This window comes from Ambystoma mexicanum, chromosome 6p, assembly GCF_040938575.1.
Source record: "Ambystoma mexicanum isolate Mex_15411 chromosome 6p, UKY_AmexF1_1, whole genome shotgun sequence".
Lineage (NCBI taxonomy): Eukaryota > Metazoa > Chordata > Amphibia > Caudata > Ambystomatidae > Ambystoma > Ambystoma mexicanum.
In genome coordinates, this window is record NC_090935.1 from 619,698,023 (window position 1) to 619,717,955 (window position 19,933).

Sequence of the window (19,933 nt, forward strand, 5' to 3'; positions counted from 1 at the left end):
GTCAGTGAGGAATCAGATGTGGGCGCAGGTGTGGAGAATAATAGAGATGCTGGTGGGTGAAAGTGGCACTTGGGCTAACAAAGCACAGGTAGCAGGAAAGCAGGAACATGGTACGTGCATGTTGCGGATGCATGTGGCATCAGTTGGGTCAAGGGAATGTGGGGATATTGCATAAGTGGGTAGGGGGCATCTAATCACCTGGCCATCTCATTTCCATCTAGGATACTTGGAAATCTGATGTACAGGTAGGAGAAAGGCAGGATCATGGTACGAGAAATATAAATAGGAGTGCCTAATAGGGTCTTCGTCTTACAGGCTCTCATACCATTTTTAAACAAAAAAAATGATCAAGACCAATTTGTGCAGATCGGAACAAAGTACACTTCTGGGTTAGTGTTTGTAACTCTTAAAACAGTGAGAGTAAAACATGTATTTTATATTATTTGTTCAATTAATATTTTCAATTCAATTCGAAAGATTCACACTTTACAACACCATATCACAATATTGACAAAACATAGCTATATAAAAAATGTTCACCTCAATTCCTTCGACTAAATCCATACATGCCTCTCATCCATACACATTCATTGCACCTATATCCATAACTCTACATGCCAATAATCGGTAAAATGTAACAATGTTTGACAAAGAATGAATCTTTTTGTCTGTCGACACGTGTTTCAAGCAGAGCATGTGTTTCAAGCAGAGCTCGTTGGCTAAACATTCATGCCAAATCCTGCTCCCGCCATCATCAGGCCAAGGAGTGGCTTCTAAATGGACTGCCTTCCTTTCTAAACTTCGGTGTTCACAGAGTGTTTACAGCAAAAACACATTGGAACCTTTTTAAAATTCCTGTCTGTGGAACAATGTTTGAGAATGACTTAATCATATGATATCATTTACAAGTCAAGTTAATTCTAGGAAACAGGTGCATGCATACCTTATGTTGCTTGCATGCACTTAGTTCTATTTTGTCACAGCCTGTCTTTACTTGTGTTGGCTGTTTGTTGTCTTAGTATATCTATAGACAAAAAATACAGGGGGAGTCAGATGTCGAGCTCTATGGGAAAACAATCAGTTTGCTTTGATCACACATTGTAGGTAAGGCAAAACACTCTCACCCGTCTTGTAATATTTTATTCCGCTATGGATTAGCCCACATCAGACTTCCAAGGATTTGCCACAAGGATCTTTCCAATATATTCTCAGCTATTCACTGTCGAGAGCAAAAACCAATACGTGTTGAGTCTATCAGTGGCTGACTCCGGAGTTCGTAAAAACACCACCTGCAACACTACTTACCCACTTATGATGATTTATCTTTATCTGGTGTATTTCTTGAAACGCCATATGAGTACAACTTTGCGGACTTTGACGGATGCACCGGCACTGTTGCATACAGTGCCGGTGTATCCGTCCTCACCATTCCTATGGGACTCAAATGGGAATGGGGAGTTACTTTTTCCGGCGCCTGGCTTCAGGGACCGCCGGGCCTGTAATGCCCCAGTGATTCCCCATTGCCAGGCACCGGGAAAAAGCATAACTCCGGCGGCAGCCTGCCATTTTTACCAGCACGGCTTCTGCCAGAGTTATAATGAGGCCCAATGTGCTTTTGTTGTAGACACTTTGTGAACACCAACGTTTAGAAAGGAGGGTAGGCCATTTAGAAGTCACTCCTTGTCCTGATGATGGCGGGAGCAGGATTTGGCATGAATGTTTAGCCAACGAGCCCCACTTGAAACACGTGTTGACAGAGAAAAGATCAATTATTTGTGAAACATTGTTAAATTTGCATGATTATTGGCGTATAGAGTTATCGATCTAGGTGAAATGAATGTGTATGGATCAGAGGAATGTATGGATTTAGTTGAATGAATTAAGGTGAACGTTTTTTTATAGATATGTTTTGTCAATATTTGTATATGGTGTTGTAAAGTGTGTACCTTTTGAACTGAATTGAAAATAATAAATGAACAAATAATATACATTTAATATTTTACAATCACCAATCCAGAAGTGTACTTTGTTCCGATTTTTTTCAAATTGGTAAAGATAATAGTTCTGTTTAAAAAAGGTTCATGGTACGTACATGTTGGGGATGCATGAGGCATCAAACAGTTTGGTCAAGGGGATGTGGGGAAATTATATTTTATTTATTTATTTCATTTATTGATCATTTGTTAGGCGCTTATACAACCGAATTGTGTTTCCAAGAGCCACAAGGCAAATGGGGAGGAAACAAGGGGAGTAAATACAATGTCCAGAACAGTAAGTATATAAACATGGCACTAATAGGGATTGTGGCAGTCAGACGTGCAAGTGCAGTTAGGAGAAGTGCAGGAGGTAGGGAAGGGAGGGGGTGAGGAAGGAATTAGGGAAGGACAATTGCTGGTGAGCCCTGGAGGGAAGGGAAGAGGTGCCAGTGAGGGTCCATGGCTAAGTGCTGGGAGGAGGGATCCCAAGGAGTGGGATGCACAGCCACCAGGCCGAGGGCCCACAAGGGCAGTGCTGGGGGGTTGGAGGGGGAGGTTACTGGTGTAGACTGGCAGAGGGCCTGGTAACCTGTGAGGTTCATCAAGGTACCAGACCGCCAGTCTCAGTGATAGTGGGGTGGTTAGAAGGGAAGAGAAAGAGGTAGAGAAAAGCAGAGTTTTGAGAGGTTTCCGTTATTTAAGGAGGTCCAGCTCAAGTCTGAGAGGGGCAGGGAGGCTGTTCCAGAGAGCGGCACCAGCCGAAGAGAGAGACCTGCACCTGCTTGGAGAAGCGTTTGACAATCAGAGAGTTGAAGTTAGAGGAGAGGAGGGCTCTAGCAGGAAAGTATTTAGGGAGAGAGAGTTGGAGATAGCGTGGACCCAGGCCCCAGAAACCCTTGTGGATGATGCCAAGGGTCCCAAGTTTGATCCTTGTGGCCACCGGGAGCCAGTGGAGAGATCTTAGGGCTGGAGAGATAGGGTCCCTGGGCTTGATGCCAAGGATAAGTCTTGCAGCTGTATTCTGGATTAACTGAAGGGGGTACAGGGAGGAAAGGGGGAGACTGAGGAAGAGGCGGTTGCAGTAGTCTAGCCTAGAGAGGACCAGAGCTCTGGAAACAGTGAGCTTCTGGGGAAAGGTGAGGAAAGGGAGAATGGCTCTAAGGAGGTGGAGCAGGAAATTGGCCTTCTTGGCAAGGTCCAAGATGTGAGGGGTGAAGGAGAGAGAGGACTCAAGGATAACCCTGAGGTTTTTGGCCTCAACGGGTGGTGAATGTAGAGGGCCCAAGGAGGGCGGCCAGAGGGTAGGAGGGAAACAGGGGGCAGGAGTCCCCATAGCAAGGATCTCCATTTTACTGGCATTATATAAGTGGGTAGAAGGGTATCTAATCACCTGGCCATCTGATTTCAATCTCTGGCAATTGGACACATACTTGGAAATCTGATGCACAGGAAGGAGAAAGGCAGGAACATGATACGTACATGTTGGGGATGCATGAGGCATCAAACGGTTTGGTCAGGGGATTGTGGGGGGCATTGTCTAAGTGGGTAAGAGGTATCTTATCACCTGGACATCTGATTTCAATCTCTGGCAATAGGAAACATAGTTGGACATTTGATGGTGAGTCCTGGCAATGCCTTAGTGCCTATGCATTTCATGGCAATTCATGGCAATGCAATCCATAACTGGCCATTTAATATATATTTTTAGCAATGACTGAATATAGGGGCACTTAATGGCAATCCTTCACAATGGAACAGGAACTAGGGCATTTGTTGGCAATGCCTGGAAATAGGGCAAGTAACCAGGCCTTTCATAACAATCCCTGACAAAATGTGAGGGACGATTTGAATCTGCTAGAAGAAAGCTACTGGGTTTTCAAATTTCAGAAGTTCAAGTGAAAGATTCAGAAGGAAATTATATCAGCCAAACATCTTCAATTTCATAAAACGCTGTGTGGCTTTAAATATTATTTAAGTGTGTTTTACCCTGCCAGCCCATGCAGTGTGTTGTAATGGAACCCTGGCATGTTTACCCTTGGCCAGGGTTCGACATTCTTAACAGTTGTAGGGCCTCGGTGGCCATGGGCTCCATTTCTGAGGAATAAACTGCAAGTCTGTCCTTACTCACTGGCGACGAGAGAAGTGGAAGTGGACCCTGCAGACCCACGTATGTGCTACCGCTGGCCGTGCACTGCCGGTGGACTCCCAGCCGTAGATAGAGATTGGAGTGCCCTGCCAGCTTTGGCATGATAGGTGCCTGACAAACGTGTTCCTCCACAAGCCCCACGGGTGGGTCCCGGTTCAGGAAGGCCGCAGCCTTCTCCCAACCACCTCAGTGTCAGATGCAAAAAAGTAATTCTTCCTTTTGATGAGGCCGGTTTAAAGGGAATACAAAAGTGCACAATTAGCAGCTTCAATCCGCTGGAGGTACTATGAACAGTATTTGCTTTGGTAAAAAGGTAGTGTGCTGGCTGGGGGCGGGTGAGCACAAAGTCATAGTGTACTCCAAAGTGACAGTGAGCAGCTATTTCTGTGGCCATGCAGCAGAATAACGCCAGATCCCCACCAGCAATTATGGCAGCACCTGGTGAGCCTCCAGTGCTATGAAACCTCTTGGTAGATGCTTTCAAGGTATACTTGAAGGAAGCTGGTGGCACCAAGTACAGTGATGATGAGAAAGAGGCAGCACTTCTGAATTGTTTAGGTACTGCAGGGCTGAGAGTTTTCCGGCATTTGCCTGGTGAGGAGGTGCGCATCACCTGTGGAGGGGAAGGGCAAACTGTGGTGAGTTTGTATGAGACCACCTTGAAGAGGTTAAAAGGGCATTTTGAGAAAAGACCCAATGTGGTATTGGAGCGATATCACTTCTTTTCCAGAGCACAGGGTGCAGGTGAGTCAATAGATTCTTACATCTCAGCCTTGCATACCATCATAGTCACTTGCAAATTTACGGGTGTACTGGATGAATATATCAGAGACCAGGTGATGATGAAAACGAGCAATGCCAAATTGAGAGAAAGGTTATGGACTGACAGGGATCCTCTCTTGGACAAAGTGATTGAGAATGCAAGGGCCATTGAAGCGTCCCATGCCAGTGTGCAAGTCGTCACAAAGTAAGCTGATAAGATGTCTCAAGGGGAGTCAGTGCAGGCTGTGTTGGTACCCAAGAATGGTGGTGGAGACACAAAGTCAAGGGTTGAAAAGGTGGATTACCATACGAAGAAGAACAGCAAAGGACCATATGGTTCTGGAGGAAGACAAGGGTGTAGAAAATATGGATGGAAGGGCCACTCCACTGGGGCCAAGGAGTGGCCGGCGAGGGGGGTGGAGTGCAGGAAATGCAATACTAAGGGACATTATGCTAGGATGTGCAGGTTGAATGGTATTGGTGGCAATATGCAAGCAAGGCAAGTTGTCTGGATGGTTGAAGCAAAAGGAGGCGTTGACTGTATGGTGGAACATGTGAGCAACATGGCTCAGGGAGGGGTTCTGTTACATGTTGAGGGGGCGTGGGACATGTTAAATGTAAAAGGTGTGCACATTGAAATGTTAGTAGACTCTGGATCACCATATACCATGATCTCACCAGAAGTGTACAAGAAAAGTTATGGAAAAGAGGTGTCTACCCTCAAAGTGCCAGATATCAACCCCAGTGTGTATGGGAAGGTACCTACAAAGGTACTGGGATATGAGTGGGCTTTAATCAAATTCAAAGGGTGCAGCACTGAAGGGAATATATATGTAGCGCACAAGGGTGAGAGTGTGCTGGGATAGGACAAGTAGGAAGTGTTGGAAATTGAAATTCACCCGGGGAAGCCTGTTCCTGTGCGGAGGATGGAGTGCGAGTTCAGCCGGATGGCGGTGTGTCGGCGGATTACTCGAGAAACAGGTACCCTACAGTTTTATTTAGAAAAGTTGGGAATGTTGTGTGGCTTTTCGCATAAGATTGTACTGAAGAGAGAGGCAGTGCCCAATGCCCATAAGGTCAGAAAGGTACCAGTGTTGGCCAGAGAAGGGCTAAAGAGTAAACCTTCCAACCTTAAGGAAGCAGGGATAATTGAGGACATTGTATCCTCAGAGTGGTTGTCGGCATGGGCTTAGCGCGCAAACAGGATGGTGGGCTTAGGATGGGTGTCGACCTCAGGGAGCTCAATGCAAGCATCTGTGTAGAATTTACCTTTGGCAACCATAGGACAGGCAGCATGGTTCTCCACATTTGACCTCTCTTTCGGCTTATCAGATAAATCTGCACGAGGAGTCTCAACCTTTTACGTCATTTGTCACACCATTTGTGGTGTGCAGATTTTGCCATATGCCATTAGGATTGGCGGCCACATCGGCTGTTTTCCACCAGCTAATGCGGGCATTGTTTGGGTAAGTGTGTGGTGTGAGTTACTTCCAAGACGATATTTTGGTCTGGGGTAGGGATCAGTGTGGACACGATGAGAGGGTGCTTTGTGCAATGCAGATTTTGCAGAAAAATCGCTTGACCGTAAAATTGGCAAAATGTCAGATGGGTGTTCCGAGTATTATTTATCTAGGACACACATTGGATGTGAATGGCATAAAACCCAGGGAAGTGTTGGTTAGGTGATGAGGGAGACCTTCCTTCCCCTGTGAATAAGGAGCAGCTCTGATCGTTTCTGGGAATGAGCAAATACTATGTTAAATTTATTCTGTCTTATGCAGAAAAAAACTGTGTGTATGTGCACGTTATTGAAGAAAAATGTCAAGCTTGAGTGGTTAGAGCGTTGCCAAGAGGAGTTTATCCAGTTGAAGGAGGATGTGGACAAGGCTCCATCTTTGAGCTTGTTTGATCTGCAAAAAAATAAAACAGAAAATCACTATGGGCGCGAGTGATGTTGGCCTAGACGCGGTGTTGGAGCAGTGGTGGGCCGGGAGGTTCAGAGCTATTGCGTTTGAATCTAGAGTTCTGTGAAATGCAGAGAGGCGTTATGCTGTTATTGAGAGGGAGCCCTTAGCTGCCTCTTGGGCATCTAAACATTTAAGGGCATTTTTGTGGGGTATTCCGTACGTAATTTGAACAGATCACAAACCGCTCACGTATGTGCTGACTACTAAAGGTATGGGTTCTGTATTTCCAAGGATAGCAAGGTGTATGGTAGACTTGCAAGAATTCGATTTCGGAGTGGAGTATATTGCTGGTTCAAGGAATGTAGTTTCAGACTGTTTGTCCCGGTTGGTGTGCATTAAGGACAGTTTGCGGGTCGGCTGGGAGAATGTAAATGTCAAAGAAGAAGAGAAGTCCTATATGCATATTTTGAGTGAGCTGGCAGAGGGTTCATAGGGCATCACGAGAGGTGAAAGGGTAATTCCACCTCTCAGTTTAAGGCTGAGGCTTTGTCACGCTTACCAGGAGACCGGGGTTCACTGTTCGCGCTCCCCCTCCCTGGCGCCTCTACCCGCGCTTCCGCGTTTGGGGAGGCGCCGGGGGGAGAGCTCCGGGGACAGGGGCGGCAGCTCCGCGGCGCTTGCATCGGGGACCGCGATTACGGTCCCGCGCATGCGCCGTGGGGGCGGCCGCCGAGGCGTGGAGCAGCTTGCTGCTCAAGCCTCATTCTGGGGCCGCCGGCGCCTGGCAACCATCGGGCTTGCGCTCCAGGCCTCGCAGGCGCCGGCGGCCCATAAAGGGAGAGACGCGGTCGGGAGCAGATCGCGTCTCAACGCGTTCTGTTCCGGATCGTGTCCTCGCCTTCTCCCGCTCTGTCAGTTAACGCTTACCTTGTTTCCCTGATCCTCCAGTCCTTACCTTCCCCTACTGCCGGTTTTTTCCCTCCTGTGGCCGGGGTTCTTCCTGGCTTCATTCTCTGGTCCAGCTTCATCCCCTCCTGGTTTCCTCTCTTGTTAGCCCTGGTTCCCTGTCCTCCTTCTTCTCTTCCCTTGGCCTGGCTATTTTCCTGGTTCTCCTGTGCCATTTTGGATTCTTTACCTCCCAGCTTTCACTGCCTGCTACAGGTGTGGCCTCCCACACCTTTGGATTCTGCTTCTCAGCACCCATTGCTTGCTACGGGTGTGGCCTCCCACACCTTTGGACTCTGCTTCTCAGCACCCATTGCTTGCTACGGGTGTGGCCTCCCACACCTTTGGACTCTGCTTCTCAGCACCCATTGCCTGCTACGGGTGTGGCCTCCCACACCTTTGGACTCTGCTTCTCAGCACCCATCGCCTGCTACGGGTGTGGCCTCCCACACCTTTGGACTCTGCTTCTCAACATCCATTGCCAGCTACGGGTGTGGCCTCCCACACCTTTGGACTCTGCTTCTCAGCACCCATCGCCTGCTACGGGTGTGGCCTCCCACACCTTTGGACTCTGCTTCTCAACACCCATTGCCTGCTACGGGTGTGGCCTCCCACACCTTTGGACTCAGCTTCTCAGCACCCTTTGCCAGCTGTGGGTGTGGCCTTCCACACCTTGGGACTCCTAACTTCTCTTCAAGGATTCCCTCCAACCACTTCTTCTGTCAACGCTGTGCAGAACTGCCATCTCTGCAATCTGGTTGTGGCATTGGGAATCAGTCCATCTTCCACCCAGTTCCCATTCAGGGTGGAGGAAGGGCTGGTTGCTTGTGTCACCAAGTCTTCCCGTCAGCCTGGCTGCCCCGTCGAGACCATCCAGAAATACAGGTACGCAGCATTCCCGTGATTCTCATCTTAACAGATTGAGACGCCTTCCTTCCGATTTGGATATGGAGGACACGCAGGACCTGCGTAGTGAGTTGCAAGCCCTCAGGGCAGAGATGACTGCTCTTCATCAAGAAAATCAAGTCCTACGACAGATGGTAACTCAGGGGACCGGAGGTGCTCCACAGGCCGAAAGTTCATTGGCCCATACTGCCCCAATCAGGTTCGATGGGGACCCGCGTCGAGTGGCGGAATTTTGCAACCACTGTCGTATCCATTTCCTTTTCAGGTCAACCTATTTTAATAATGATAAGGCCAAGATCGGTTATATCTTGGGAAACTTGACTGGAAACGCCCTAGCCTGGGCGACACCTTTTGTGGCTACCAACAGTCCTATTCTTAACGATTTTGCTGCTTTCGAGAAGGCATTTCTGGAGGTCTTTCAGACACCAAACTTGGCTGCCGCTGCGCAGAATCAGTTAATGGACATCAAACAGGGCAGCTCAGACATAATAACATATATCAGTCGCTTCCGCCTGCTGGCTACGGATTCGCAATGGCCCGAAGTTACGCAAAAGACCCTGTTTCGCCGGGGGCTTAGGGAGGAATATAAGGACGAACTACTCCACATCCCTGAACCTGAAAGTCTCCAACTCTTAATTAACCAGGTGCTTCGCATAGACCAGAGACTAACCGAACGAAAGACCGAGAGACGTCGACTAGAGAGAGTCACTCCCAGAACGGCCAGTCTTCCCGCCGGCGCCTTTGGTTCGACAGACTCTGGACCAGAACCTATGCAGTTGGGTGCTGTGAGAGGGCCATTATCAGAGGAAGAAAGAAGGAGGAGAAGAACATTACGATTATGTCTGTATTGTGGAGCCGCCGGACACTATTTGGGAATGTGTCCTTTACGGCCTCAAAGGAAGAAGTCGGGAAACTAGAGGACCTGTCGTGTGGAGGAGAGGCAACGACAGGTCTCACCCCTTTTTCAGACCTTTCCGCCTTTTGCTCGATTCTTCTTCCCATGCAACCAGCTGTTTTATTAACCTTGAAGATTCAGATTCAACTGCCCGGCCGGACACTTGAAGTGTTTGGATTGTTGGATAGTGGAGCATCGGGCAATTACATTGATGAGGATTTTGCTAGCACTCATAAAATCCCTCTTTTGCCCAGACACTCAGTCCTTCCTGTGGAGGTTATTGATGGTACTCCTTTGTCCTCTGGACCAGTTCGTCTGCATACTATCGGACTAAGACTTAGGATCGCCGATCATGTGGAGAGGCTTGCTTTGGACGTCATCAGGTCACCTACCCACAAGTTGGTCTTGGGGCTACCTTGGCTCCAGCATCACAATCCTGTTATTAACTGGAGGACTCATACCTTGACCTTCTCCTCCACCTCTTGTACCTCGAGATGCAGCTTGCCTGTCCAGACTCAGGCTTCTTCAACTAATCTGGAACTCCGAGACAAGGGGACTCACCTTTGTTCTGCATTGCTGATCCCTCCTGAGTATGCTGACTTCGAACAAGTGTTTGCCGAACCAAGTAATATACCTCTGCCACCTCATCGGTCGTTCGATTGTGCCATAGAATTGTCTCCGGGAGTTGAGATTCCGCATGGCAGGCTATACGCGTTGTCTCGGGAAGAGAGACGAGTATTACAGGATTATTTATCGGACTGCTTGAGTAAGGGGTACATCGTACCATCCAAGTCTCCCGCTGGGTTTCCTCTATTTTTCGTAAAGAAGAAGGAAGGTTCCTTAAGACCCTGTGTGGATTACCGGCTCTTAAACGATATCACCATCAAGGATCGGTACCCATTACCACTGATTCGAAGTATCTTAGAGACCCTACATCAGGCTCAGATTTTTACTAAGCTAGATCTTCGAGGGGCATATCATCTGGTCCGAATCAAGTATGGAGACGAATGGAAGACGGCATTTAAGACTCCTTTTGGGCATTTCGAATATAGGGTTATGCCTTTTGGTCTGTGCAATGCCCCGGCGATTTTCCAACGGCTCATGGATCATATCTTTGGGGACATAATCGGAATCTCTGTCTGGATCTATCTGGATGACATCTTGATCTTTTCCCGATCTAAGGAGGAACACATAAGTCATGTACGAGAGGTTCTCGATCGGCTGCTCCATAATCATCTGTTCGTCAAGGCGGAAAAGTGTTCTTTCCATCAATCCAGGATCGAATTCCTAGGGTTTGTGATAAGTCAGTCCGGTATTGAGATGGATTCCAAGAAGGTAAAGGCAATTCAAGAATGGCAGCTACCACATGACGTAAGATCTCTGCAACGCTTTTTGGGATTTGCCAATTTTTACAGGCAATTCATTCCACGCTTCTCTGAAATCACAGTACCTCTTACGAGATTGACAAGCAGCAAGATAACTTTTCTGTGGGATGATTCTGCTTCGCAAGCCTTTAACGCTCTGAAATCAGCCTTTATGGCTGCCCCGATCTTACGCCACCCACAGGATGAATTGCCCTTCATCGTTGAAGCAGACGCTTCGGACTTTGCTGTTGGAGCTGTACTGTTACAAAAGGATCCTGCTACGTCAATCGAACATCCCGTGGCTTACTTCTCTCGCAAGCTAAATCCTAGTGAGAGGAACTACGCAGTTATTGAGAAGGAGCTATTGGCCATCAAGATAGCTTTCGAGGAATGGAGACACCATCTGTTGGGAGCCCGTTTTTCGGTTGAGGTCCGTACAGATCATCAAAACCTACAGTATTTACGCTCTTTACAATGTCGGACACCCAGACAGGCTCGGTGGGCCTTCTTCTTTTCTCCGTTTGTGTTCCATATTACTTACATCTCCGGATCCTCGAATGTAAGAGCAGATGCCTTGTCTCGGTCCTTGGGGAGAGAGAAGAACGAAGATACCTCCAGTCAGATTCAACCTCTGATTCCTTCTCATCGTTTTCTGTCGACGGTATCGCCACTCTTAAAGTCGATATCTGATGCTACCCGGTCTGATCCTTGGAGGTCAGTCTTGCTCCAACGGCCCTCTATGTCTGAAAGTCATGGCCTCTTGTTCTTTCGGAAGAGACTATACATCCCTAAAGGGGATATTCGCGATGGCATTCTGCATGGTGTTCATGATTCCCCCATTGGAGGTCATCGCGGAATTCGTGCTACACAAGAGTTACTATCACGACAGTTTTGGTGGCCTGGTTGGGCTGAGGAAGTTCGGAAGTATGTACAGGCCTGCCCCATTTGCGCCCAATCCAAGGTTCCCAGACAACATCCTTTAGGGCTGCTCTCTCCTACTGAATTACCACCTTACCCCTGGCACTCGATTGCTACCGACTTTATTGTCGATCTTCCCCCTTCTGCAGGACATACTTGTATTATGGTCGTAGTGGACTGTTTTACAAAGTATGCCCATTTCATTCCTTTTAAAAAGATTCCCACTGCAGTCCAGATGGCCACTGCTTTTCTTCACGAAATCTACCGTTTACATGGTCTTCCTGAGAAGATCATTTCAGATCGAGGGTCTCAGTTTCTCTCTTCCTTTTGGGGTAAGGTTTGTGGTCATCTCGGTATTCATAGGGCTTTAAGCTCGGGATATCATCCACAGACCAATGGTCTCACGGAGAGAACTAATCAGACCTTGGAAGCCTATCTCCGTAGTTTTGCTAATGCCACACAAACCAATTGGAGTACCTATTTAGACCTAGCTGAGGTCTCCTACAATAATTCTTTTCATTCGTCCATCGGAACCAGCCCCTTTCATTGCTCTATGGGACAACATCCTAAACTGATTCCTTTCCACCCTGTACCAACCAGTACGGTTCCTTCCGCTGACGCCTTGGTCTCCACAATCCAACAACAGCATGAATTGGCGCGTGCCTCTTTGACGGACGCTCGTGACCGCATGAAGGTTCAGGCTGACCGTGGGAGGCGGATGGAACCCGATTTCCAGGTTGGTGATAGGGTTTGGCTGTCCTCTAGGAATCTGCCTCTCCGCAATCTACCTGTTAAGTTAGCTCTCCGATACTTTGGCCCATTTAGGATTGTCAAACGTCTATCCTCTGTAGCTTTTCGTCTCCAGCTGCCTCGTTCATGGCACGTTCATCCTGTTTTTCATGTTTCCCTCCTGAAACCCTATGTGGTAGATCCTTATGGTCGCTCCAGTGTTTGTCCAGCCCCAGTTCTAGTACAGGGGGTTCCCGAATTTGAGGTTCAGGAGATCTGTGATGCCCGCTATCGCAGGGGGGTGCTCCATTTCCTAGTGGATTGGAAGGGGTACCCGGCCTGTGATTGCACTTGGGAACCCTCTCGGCATGTGCACGCTCCGCGCCTTGTGCGCGAATTCTATCGGCGGTTTCCCTGGAAGCCTGGGGCTCCGGATCTTCCTAGGAGGGGGTATAGTGTCACGCTTACCAGGAGACCGGGGTTCACTGTTCGCGCTCCCCCTCCCTGGCGCCTCTACCCGCGCTTCCGCGTTTGGGGAGGCGCCGGGGGGAGAGCTCCGGGGACAGGGGCGGCAGCTCCGCGGCGCTTGCATCGGGGACCGCGATTACGGTCCCGCGCATGCGCCGTGGGGGCGGCCGCCGAGGCGTGGAGCAGCTTGCTGCTCAAGCCTCATTCTGGGGCCGCCGGCGCCTGGCAACCATCGGGCTTGCGCTCCAGGCCTCGCAGGCGCCGGCGGCCCATAAAGGGAGAGACGCGGTAGGGAGCAGATCGCGTCTCAACGCGTTCTGTTCCGGATCGTGTCCTCGCCTTCTCCCGCTCTGTCAGTTAACGCTTACCTTGTTTCCCTGATCCTCCAGTCCTTACCTTCCCCTACTGCCGGTTTTTTCCCTCCTGTGGCCGGGGTTCTTCCTGGCTTCATTCTCTGGTCCAGCTTCATCCCCTCCTGGTTTCCTCTCTTGTTAGCCCTGGTTCCCTGTCCTCCTTCTTCTCTTCCCTTGGCCTGGCTATTTTCCTGGTTCTCCTGTGCCATTTTGGATTCTTTACCTCCCAGCTTTCACTGCCTGCTACAGGTGTGGCCTCCCACACCTTTGGATTCTGCTTCTCAGCACCCATTGCTTGCTACGGGTGTGGCCTCCCACACCTTTGGACTCTGCTTCTCAGCACCCATTGCTTGCTACGGGTGTGGCCTCCCACACCTTTGGACTCTGCTTCTCAGCACCCATTGCCTGCTACGGGTGTGGCCTCCCACACCTTTGGACTCTGCTTCTCAGCACCCATCGCCTGCTACGGGTGTGGCCTCCCACACCTTTGGACTCTGCTTCTCAACATCCATTGCCAGCTACGGGTGTGGCCTCCCACACCTTTGGACTCTGCTTCTCAGCACCCATCGCCTGCTACGGGTGTGGCCTCCCACACCTTTGGACTCTGCTTCTCAACACCCATTGCCTGCTACGGGTGTGGCCTCCCACACCTTTGGACTCAGCTTCTCAGCACCCTTTGCCAGCTGTGGGTGTGGCCTTCCACACCTTGGGACTCCTAACTTCTCTTCAAGGATTCCCTCCAACCACTTCTTCTGTCAACGCTGTGCAGAACTGCCATCTCTGCAATCTGGTTGTGGCATTGGGAATCGGTCCATCTTCCACCCAGTTCCCATTCAGGGTGGAGGAAGGGCTGGTTGCTTGTGTCACCAAGTCTTCCCGTCAGCCTGGCTGCCCCGTCGAGACCATCCAGAAATACAGGTACGCAGCATTCCCGTGATTCTCATCTTAACAGGCTTATTGAGTTGGCGCACAAAGGCCATTTGGGTAGGTCTTTGACTAAGAGTAGATTGTAAGAGTCATTCTGGTGGCCGGGGATGGATGAAGAGGTGGAGGTAGCTGTGAAAGAGTGTGTGGCTTGTGCCCTGAGTGATAAAAGCAGGGTGCTGTGTCCGCAGCCAATTTATCCTGTAGAGGTTCAGGTGAAGTGCAGTCAAAATTGGCATTACATGAGCCCCATGGATGGTCTTGGTAGGGACTTAAGGATTGTGGTGCTTTTGGTCGATTACATGTCGCGGTGGGTGGAGGCAGTTGCGCTGGAAAAGTGACAACTGAAAAGATTGAGTTTTTGTGACAGGGAAGAGGTGCCTGCTAGCATTGTCACGGACAACAGTGTTCAGTTCATTTTGCTCTGTATGCAGGAGTTTTTGAGGAATCTAGGTATCAGGCATCACAGGACCACTTTGTATAACCCTTCTGCGAACGGTTTGGTTGAGAGGATGAATAGGGTCTTGAAAGGGGCCATTCAACTGGAAATTTGCCAATGTATTGGTTTGGAGTGGGGTAGTGCCGGAAGCCTTGGCGGTATGTAGGCGTATGCTGTCTTCCTTCACAAGTCGCTCACTGTTTGAACTTACAAGGCATAGAAAAGCTGGTTAAAAATTGAGGATGGCTGCTCTTGGGGGTGGTGTCTTCACCGAAGTAAACATGTCTGAAGTGTTGGAGAGAGTGCCTGCCCAACAGGAGAAAGTAATGTTACAACAGATGAACAAAAAGCCGATTGGAGTCAGGGTTGGCGATTGTGTGCGTGTGAAGAACCCAAGATTTGTGCCGAAAGAGGGAAGTGGGTATATGTCTCCAAAGATGGTAGTGAAGGTGGGTGCAGGGTATGTGTTTCTGGATGATGGCTCGCGATGAAACAAGAGGAGAATAGTGGTGGAGAAAGACACACTATGGTGCCGGTGCTGGATGACACATGTGGTTTCACTTTGGGGCCTAGTTTGAGTAGTTCTGCGGGTGAACAGGTGTGTGAGGATGCGTGTGAGGATGGAGCGTCTTTTGGTGGTGTGAGTGGAGAGGAAGCTGCAGTCGCTGTGTTGGAGTGTCTGGACCAAGGTTGCAGAGTCTGTGGTCAGTGCAGGGCTGGGACCTATGTCTGTTAGGAGTGGCCGAATTCCGAGGATCAGGTTGCCTCTGGTTAAATTGAGAGACTATGGGCCTCATTAGGAGTTTGCCGATCTGGAAACAAGGGTGCCGGTAAGCTCAACGGCACCCTTGTTTCCGGATCTGCAAACTCTGTGTCTGCCTGCTATGGCCGCTGTGCCCGACAGGTCTGACACTGCCGGGCGCAGCGGCCTGTAAAAAAGACTATGAACTAACAAAATCCTTGAAATTCACTCAAAAATACTTTAGTTAAAGTGCAGTTAAGTTGACCAGATTTAACACAACAAAACCTTTGAAATTCAGCGCATGTGGGAAGTCATGATCAGCTTAACTCAGCGTGTTCGCATTGCAATGCTCATGAGCACATACATATTACAAGAGATGGGATTCACAATTACATACAAAATTGCATTATGGGGTACATGACATTATGGGGGACATTAACAGGAGCACGCCGGGTAAACCGGTCATGACGTTTCACATGTGCTGAATATCACAGGTTTTGTTGCGTTAAATATGTATATATATGTGATGAGACTGTTTTTCCTACAGTCAGAGTGGGAGGCACTCCCTCGTTCTTCAGAGAATCACCAGGAAACCAGTTTACTGTAGAAAAGTATCTTCTTTATTGTACAGACCATGCGCAACATGACTGTTAGTAAAATCCACATAATTTGTGGTGCTCCATGTTCAATGGGCCAAAAGTGACGCGTTTCACGGTTACCTCACCGCTTGATCACAACATGTATGTATATATATAAAAGGGACATTTGTGGATATATGTGTGTGTCTGATTGAAATGTTCAGCATACTTCCCAATATGCCACAAACCTGAAATTTGGCATGTGGGTAGGTTCCACGGTGTAGACAATGTAACAAGTATAGATTTTCTTTTTTTATTGATGATATGATATGATAAGGCATTTGTAACGCGCCTATACACAAGTGTTTCAAGGCGCGACGAGGCAGGGAGGGGGGAACAAGGGGAAGACAGACAACGATCCTACTAGGCCAGGTGTCATTCAGATCGCGCAAGTGCAGGGGGAGGGCGAGGGGAGAGGTGCATGGGGAAGGGGAGGGGGGAAGTGCAGTACAAGGTAAGTAGAATAAATAAATAAAAGGGCCAGCTGGTGGCAAGTGCAAGGTAAGTGCAGAACAAGTGCTGGGAAGGGGGGGCTGTAGGGATACAGCGACAGTCCCGCAGTGCAGGGGTTGCCAGGGAGGCAGTGCAAGTGGAGAGTGGCTGGGCCCAGGACCGAGGTCGGTGAGAGTGGCCCAGTTGCAGATTCAGTGCAGTTTCAGAGAAGAATTAGCAAGGGAGAGGGAGAGAGAAAGCAGAAGCAAAGAGGAAGGTTTTGAGGTGCTTCTGGAACCAGAGATGGTTTTCCTCAAGTTTCAGGGGGGCAGGAAGGCTGTTCCAGAGGGAGGCCCGTGCCGCGGAGAGAGATCTACCCCCAGCTCGTTGCTTCGAGAAGCGGCTGACCCTGAGGGAGTTGGAGACGGATGAGCGAAGGGCTCGGGAAGGAAGATATTTAGGAAGAGAGAGTTGAAGGTATTTAGGCCCCAGGCCCCAGAAGGCCTTGTGGACAATGCAGAGGGTTTTGAACTTTATCCTCGCAGCACTGGGAGCCAGTGTAGAGATTTCAGTCCTGGAGAGATACGGTCCCTGGGCTTGAGGCCAAGGACAAGTCTCGCAGTTCTGTTCTGGATGAGTTGCAGAGGGCGGAGTGTGGAGGCAGGCAGATTAAGATAGAGGCTGTTACAGTAGTCCAGTTTGAGAGAACCAGGGCTCGGGAGACAGCGAGCTTCTGGGGGAAGGAGAGGAAGGGAAGAATACCTCTGAGGAGGTGCAGCTGGTAGTGTGACTTCTTAGAGACGTCAGATATATGAGGAGAGAAGGAGAGTGTGGAGTCGAAGATAACCCCGAGGTTTTTTGCCTTGCAGGTAGGAGCAGGAAGAGGGCCAAGAGAGGCCGGCCAGAGAGCTGCAGGGAAGGAGGGAGTGGGTGTGCCGATGAGCAGAATCTCAGTCTTACTGGCATTAAGGCAGAGGTCATTGGCGGCACACCATTCCTGGATAGCAGACAGACAGTCAGAGATGAGGGAGGGAGAGGAGGAGGCCGAGGGTAGCCTGAAAATGAGCTGGGTATCGTCCGCATAGCACTGAAAGTTGGGGCAGAGAGCGGCGATGCGGTGGGCAAGGAGTGCCAGATACTGGTTGAATAGCCAGGGGGAGAGATTAGATCCCTGGGGGACACCACAGGTGGAGAAAAAGATGTCAGAGAGGAAGGACCCGAGTTGGACCTGGGAGGGTCGATTGGAGAGGAAAGAGGTCAGCCACGCCAGAGCCTGACCAGTGATACCCAGGTTTTCACGGAGACGGTTGAGCAGGATGGCATGGTTGACAGTGTCAAAGGCAGAAGAGAGATCGAGCAGAATGAGAACACACGGAGTGTTGGAGTCGAGGTTCAAAAGCAGGTCCTCACGGATGTTCAGGAGAGCAGTTTCCGTGCTTCTGGCAGCTCTGAAGCCAGATTGATGGTCATGAAGACTGCCAACAGATTCAGCATGGAGGTTAAGCTGGGAGATGGCCAGTTTCTCCATGAGCTTGCCCAGGAAGGGAGTGATGGAGATTGGGCGATAGTTAGCCGGCCAGGAGGGGTCAGAGAGGGGTCAGAAGAGGGTTTCTTAAGAAGAGGGTGCACAAGGGAGTGCTTAAGGGGGGATGGGAAAACTCCAGAGTCGAAGGAGTGGTTGCAAAAGTCAGCGAGGGCAGGGGCCAGGGAGTCAATGTGGTCCTTGATAGTTTTGGAGGAACAGGGGTGAACCTGTTTAGACGAGACTTTCATAGATCAGACTTGTCTGGAAACCTCGTCAGCAGAAAAAAGGGGAAAGGCAGAGAAGGAGGGAGGAGGGGTGGCTGCAGAAGGGCCCGAGGAAGAGCCGGACAGAGAGGGAGGGAGGTGGTAGGAGGAGAGTGAGGATAGGATGTCCTGAGTTTTGGAGATGAAGTGAGAGGCCAGTGCAGTGCAGAGGGCCTGGGAGGGGACAGGAGAGGTAGAGACTGCAGCAGGGTTGGCAAGCTCCTTGCAGATTTTAAAGAGTTCGGCCGAGTTGTTAGATGCCGCAGAGATGCGGGCTTGGATAAGGGCTCTCTTCTTGGTGAGAACGGAGAGACGGTATTGCCTTTGAAGCAGGCGGCAGGCCAGTTTGTAAGAGGATGAACATGAAGCACGCCATTTCCTCTCTGCCACCCTGCACTTGCGTTTTAGGGTGACGAGATCCGAGTCATACCAGGAGTTACATTTGGCTTTGGGCTTCAGGCGGATTCTCATGACAGGGGCAAGGATATCAAGAGTATCAGATATAGCAGAGTGGAGCATGGAGAGGGCTGTGTCAGGGTGGGAGTCAGCCGAGGGGGGAGGTGGGGGTGAGAAGGTGGCTGCGAAAGCCTCAACTGACACGCGCTTCATGGGTCGAATGACCGAGAAGGTGGGTGGCAGTGGTGAGGGTGGCTTTGCCTGTGGGGTAGGGAGGGTGAGGTGGGAGGATAGGAGAAAGTGATCACTCCAGGAGAGAGGAGTGGAGAGAGGGACGGAGAGGGGAAGGTCAGAAGAGATCAGAGCATCAAGAGTGTGCCCTGCAGAATGAGTAGGCCCAGAGGGGAGAATAGAGAGTGAGAGAGAGTCGCAGAGGTCACGAAAAAGTCCCGTGGGGGGACAGGAGGCATCCAAGTGGATGTTGAAGTCACCAAGAAAGAGGAGTTGAGTGGTAGAGGACAGGAGTGAGGAGGAGAGGTCAGCCCACTCAGAGAGGAAGGAGGAGATTTGACCAGGTGGCCGATAGACAGTAGCCAGGGTAAGGGAATGGCTAGGAGAGAGAGAGAGACGGCAGACAAGGCATTCAAAAGAGGAGTAGGTCTGCGTAGGAGTGACAGAGGCAGGAATCCACTAAGGGAAGATAAGGGCCACACCCCCACCAGCACGGTTGGGCCTGGGCACGGAGAGGATCTTGTAACCGTCAGGTAGGAGTGTGTCAAGGCTGGTGACAGAGCTGGCCGTGAACCATGTCTCAGTGAGACCTAGGACGTCAAGGTCCAGTTCCTCAAGAAGGTGACAGATATCAGAAGAATGCTTGATTGCAGAGCGAGAGTTAAGAGTGGCAATGTGGAGAAGGTTGCCATCCTTGAAGGACTTCCGGGGAGGGGTACAGATCAGAGGTACGCCCTGCGGAGGTGTAGAAGAGGGAGGTGAAGAAGTAGCACGAGAGGGGGCAGGGAGGGAGGGTAGAGGAAAGGAAGCCGAGGACAGAGGAGGGGGGACAGCAGGAGAGGAAAGGAAGTTGATGAGACGTGGGAAGCGTCTATCAAAGAGATGAAGGTTGGCCTGAGGGCCTTGCACCAAGACGGTCCCATTAGTGTAGACATTAATGATGGCCTTAGAGGAGTGGAAGGAGGCCAAGAGGA